Genomic DNA, 6,000 nt, shown 5'->3' with positions numbered 1-6,000 from the left:
ACATAAAAATAACAGTTAAGGCTGAACATCAAGCTCTGTTAATTTCTTTGAAAGTGACTTTAACAATTACCATGGCACCACTGAGTAATCGTAAAATACGAGGTACTTTTTCGGAGGACAGCTGCTCGGTAATGAAGTTTACGCGATTGATTCTGAAATATTAAACGTAAACTCAGATAATGCGTGGACCATTTGTAAGCAATGTATATAATGGGTGAGTTGGCCTTGCGGTTAGGGCCGCGCGGCTGTGAGCTTGTATCCGGGAGATAGTGGGTTCGAACCTCACTGTCCGCAGCCCTGAATATGGTTTTCCGCGGTTACCCATTTTCATACCAGAAAAATGCTGCGGCTGTACATTAATTAAGGTTACGGCCGCTTCCTTCCCACTCCTAGGGCTTTCCTCTCCCATCGTCGCCGTAAGACCTACCTGTGTCGGAGCGACGTAAACCAAATTAAAAAAGGAAAAAGAAAGCAATGAATAAGTTTTATTCCCATTCCTTAAACAGAAGATATTTGTTATCCATCAGCTTAAAGCTCTGTTATCGGCAAGGACTACATTGTTCGAACAGCAACGAGGGTGTTAGCAGTCGGGACTAGGGTATATAAGAAATTTTCAGTTAGGTTTATGAAACAACGATGGATATCCTGACTTTCTCGTATTCAAACAGTAATTCATGCCCACATTTAACAGTTATCATTCGCACAGAAATAGATTATAACTAAAATATTAGTTGTGTAGCTGTGATCAACTATGATCATGATTATCGTATGATTTATTTTTATGCATCACGGACTCAGAAGTATTTCGGCAAATCATACACACGCGGTTATACAAGAAATGTGAATATCATATGGTGCAGACTGTTTACCAATCAATCAATCAATCAATCATCAATCAATCAATCAATCAATCAATCAATCAATCAATCAATCAATCAATCAATCAATCAATCAATCAATCAATCAATCAATCAATCAATCAATCAATCAATCAATCAATCAATCAATCAATCAATCAATCAATCAATCAATCAATCAATCAATCAATCAATCAAATCATTTTTTAACAATTTTCTTTACGTCGCACCGACACATGTAGGTCTTATGGCGACGGTAGGACAGGAAAGGCCTAGGAGTGGCCTTATTTAAAGTACAGCCCCAGCATTTTCTTGGTGTGAAATTGGGAAACGACAGAAAACCATCTACAGGGCTGCCGACAGTGGGGTTCGAACCCGCTATATCGCCGATGCAAGCTCACAGTTGTGCGACCTTAACCGCGGGGCACAATCAATTGATGGATCAATCAATCAATCAATCATACCGAGCGAGTTGACGTTTTCCCCTGTATTTCTATTCATTCATTTTCGATATTTCAGCAATTTTAATTTCTGTTAGAGCGTAAGTGGGGAAAGATGATGATGATGATGATGATGCTTGTTGTTTTAAGGGGCCTAACATCGAAGGTCATCGGCCCCTAATGGTACGAAATGAAAGAACAAAAATTGCAAAGGCATCCACTGACCAAAATAAAAATAAAATATGGCATGAAGAATGAATGGATGGACAGGAACTCAACAAAACACAAAACAAACAAACAAAAACCAGTGGATCGGACTCAATACAGATCGAAAATAACATTATTACCGACCAAGGAACCACTTATAAAGCACAATGATGCTTGGTGTCTAAAGGGGGTGCAAAATCCACCCATCCATCCATCCATCGCGAGTAAAATAGAACCATGGTATGTGTCATGTTGGGGTATTAATCAGAAGTAGCGAAGACTCACGGTGTTCCACAAAAGATGGTACTACTCACAAGTATTTCAATACGTACAAGTAACGCAGACCTATTGTGTGTCTCACACAATGGCGCAACTCACAGCCAACGCAAACCGATGAGGCTCCTCACCTAGGTGTACTAAACACAGGCGCCGGTATTCCCGTGGTGTTCCTCACATAGTGGGTACTAATCACAGGCAACGCAGACCCACGGTGCTGCTCATATAGTGGTACAACTCACAGGCTACGCCCAGACCCGCGGTGGTGTTGCACACATGGGTACGACGCACGGGTACTGGAATCCACCAGGCCAGGCTTTAACTGCTACTAATCACAAACCTATTTCGTACCGAATTTAGTGGTACTACTCGCAAGTACAGGCAACCTATGGTGTTCCCCGCGTGATGGTACGATTCAAAATTAGTTTCATGGTTCTAATTCAGTCAGCCCTTGGTCGCCCCTTTTAGTCGCCTCTTACGACAGGCAGGGGATACCGCGGGTGTATTCTACATGTGCGTCCCCCACCCGCAGGGGGTAGGTGGGGAAAGAACAGTAACGTAGTTTTACCTCAAATTCTATTGTATCAGTTAACCTGTAATAATTAGAATACAACTAAGTGTTGTTGATGACTGTTCTTTACTTATTTTACTACATAGAGTACAGTAGTATCTTGCCTGCTATATTCGTGTGTGTCCATATAAACCTACACAATTTTGATAGAAGTTAACGTAAACTTGAGTTATTTTTAAGGATCTCAATGGCTCTGGGACATCTCAAACTTCTGATATTAATGCGGCATTAACAGTCTCTAGTTAGCATACAGATACCTATAATCTGCAGGTTTACAAACACTTGGAAACCGCACTAGAACTAAATTTTGAACTGTCACTACTTTGTAATGGGGATACACAGAATTGGCTTACATTCAACCCTGATAAAATCCAGATCATCATAACAGGCCAGGAGAAAGCTTTACGTTGTATTAAACGTGGAAATCTACTTGACGTTGCGTTACCTGACACAAAAGTTGCACAGGGAAGAGTAGTAGAAAATATCCGCGTTATGATCGACGAAGGTATCTCGTGAGCAGCGTATGTAAACTGTACCTGTTCGAGAGTGTATCAATTCTTCCATCCGTTGTAAAACGCCAGGAAATGTCTGCCTCTATCAACAAAATAATACAGCCAATACTCGATTAATTCTCTTATTTGACCATCTTATTTGACCACTGTGATACTGTGTACAGCGACCTTAACCCATAGTTAGCCAGTAGACAACAAAAAACCACATAATTCCTACATTCATCTCATTGTCAGTGTGAAACCGTATCGACATAAGTCGACATATTTTAACAAAATGTAAATTCAAAACCTGAAAATGAAAAAGAAATCACGTAGCAGTGGAATACCGAAATAATACATAATCCCACCTTCTGTGCCGTGCAATTCAACATTTAAAGCTGCATAACCATAGATTTGAATACTTCTGTCCGCCTCTGTATGTCTTCCGCTCATGGCCATCTATCAACGGCTTTCCCATCAATAAATTGAACTATCTGGCTGCGCTTGCTCCATCTGATATCAGAAGGGAAGTGGCTGCGAACAATGAAAGCAGAAAGTCATCTAATATGACCTCTCACACACTCTACGGATATCATCCTGCTGAAAGGAGAATAAAATCGAGAACGGGCTTCCTAACAACTACTCAACCACTGCGAGGAACAGTTGCAAAAGCATTAGTTTCTATGGGGAACGAGAGACCTAGTAATTTGTCTGAATCGACGGAACCGAAAGAATCTCTACCTCCCGGCCACACAGAGAACTGGCCAATCTGGAAGTCCCTGAACAGACAGGGATGAAGTTGCAAGAACAAGGCAGAACTTATGTAAGTGGCATTTTCGAACCAAGACAGTTCTGTGTGATTGTGGCGAATTTGTAACAACGTTAAATCTCTTATGTTGTCCACCCAGCTGTACAATGAGTGATTTGACTCAAGTTAATTCAAGTGCTCTCGAAGTGGCTAAGTTTTGGCGGGGAACTGTTTGAAGTTACTTGATGAACACATATTTGTATACTTGTGTCCATTTCATGCATATATTTCTTTATGTTTTATTGTTTCCTGTTTTGTACCCTACTTCTGACACGAATAAATAAATAAATAAATAAATAAATAAATAAATAAATAAATCTACAATGCAGTAATCAGACCGTCAGTCCTCTATGCAGCAGAGTGTCTATATTTAACTAAGAAGACCCCACTAAGAGCCCTCGAGGTACAAGAAAGAAAGTTCCTGAGACGGATAGTGGGACCAAGAATTTTACCAGATGGAAGCCGATGGTATCAACCAAATCGTGAGCTATATAAACACCAAGAAAATCTCATAGATGCCATCAGAAGAAGGCGACTGGCTTTTTACGGACACCTATCCAGAATGGACTCAAATAGATTATCTCATAGGATCTTCAAGGCTGCTAACAAGGGCAAAGCTACTGGGTTCGTGTGGATGAAGCAAGTGGAGAAGGACCTTTCGGAACTCCACATAAATCAAAACGACATAGCTGATCGGAGTAACTATCATACAACTCTTAAAACTAAATCCTTTGTAACATCCCTCACAGAAGTTTCCCACAGACCAAAAGACGAGACCAGGAAATGGTCTGAGGAACGTAAGATTGAATTTAGCCGGAAAATGAAGGACTACTGGGCCATCAGGAAAGCTCGAGGTACCAACAAGAAAACAGCTGCCAAACCAGCCGCTAAGAACACCAATTGTGGCAAACAACGACGATGACTTCAAGAAACAGCTAAAACACAAGCACCGTGGTCCATAGATGGCCCTAACGAATTTAAAAAATAAATAAATAAATAAATAAATAAATAAATAAATAAATAAATAAATAAAATAGTAAAGAAAAATGGAGCTTGCATTCCACCTTACAAAAAACACGTACAGCAAGAAAGCGATCCCTGTTAGGACAAAACTACGCCACTATCAGGCAGTAATTCAACCAGAGTGCTTGTATGCTTCAGAATGCCTGGGATTAACAACCAGGAAAGACATTGAAGAAACTGAGAAGAAGGAAAGAAAGATTTTAAGAAAAATCCTCGGTCCAAAGAAATGTACTGACACATACCGATTACGCAGTAACAAAGAAATATATAAAACATGCAGCAGGATTTCAGATACCATTAGAAAGCGAAGAGTTAAATTTTTTGGACATATTTCAAGAATGCCTGATGACAGACTTGCCAAGAAAATCTTTAACCACTTCAATAAGCCTAATAGGAAAGGCAGCTCTTATGAAAAATGGTTTGTTAACACGAAGAAGGATTTGCAAGAAATGAACATCACACATCAAGACATCCACAATAGAACCGACTTCAGAATAATGTTACACACATTTAAGGGTTTCCTAGAGCCGGAAACAGCGACCAAGAAGAAACAACAATGGACGACTGAAAGGAAAGAAGCAGCAAGCGGGAGGATGAAGGGAGTACTGGCGCCAAAGAAAATTTAAATCATGAGGAGTTAATTACGTGGTCCACAGCTGGCCAACATCGATAAAAGAAGAGGAAGAAGACATAAATAAATAAATAAATAAATAAATAAATAAATAAATAAATAAATAAATAAATAAATAAATAAATAAATAAATAAATAAATAAATAAATAAATAAATAAATAAATAAATACATATATAAATAAATAAATTCCTGTAACTTCCTTATAATGTCCGTCCTTTCCACCCCCCCCCCCCCCCCTCACACATACCTTTTTACTTCCTTTCCGTTTTTACTCACTTTCGTTCTTATTTTGATCTTATTTTATTTGTCGTAGTCAGTCCTTGGCTGTCTCCTTTTTACGTATTTATTCTATAATATTCCTCCTGAACGCCTTTGTTCATTCTCATTTCGCAACACACAGACAAACTGCACTGGAAACATCTTACTTTGAGGTAAGGTGGCATCGTCATTTCCCAATGGAAAGGTTGGCGCGCAACGGTAAAGTATTTTTAAGTTCAAATCGCCATTGTTAGAAAATTATGATTCCTCTTCTGAAGAAGAGGAACAAAGTATCAATCGAACGTACAGAATTTCCCTTTTGTTTTCTTTGACACGGCAAGAATCCCAGAAGATTAACATGTCTATCAAAATGGGCGGTGCAGACATCAAGCTAGTTGTACCTTCTTGTTTTGGTCTAGTCGCACCTAGTATCTCG

This window comes from Anabrus simplex, chromosome 9 (genome assembly GCF_040414725.1).
Source record: "Anabrus simplex isolate iqAnaSimp1 chromosome 9, ASM4041472v1, whole genome shotgun sequence".
Lineage (NCBI taxonomy): Eukaryota > Metazoa > Arthropoda > Insecta > Orthoptera > Tettigoniidae > Anabrus > Anabrus simplex.
The sequence above is the reverse complement of the archived record's forward strand: the minus strand, read 5'-3'. Positions refer to the sequence as shown.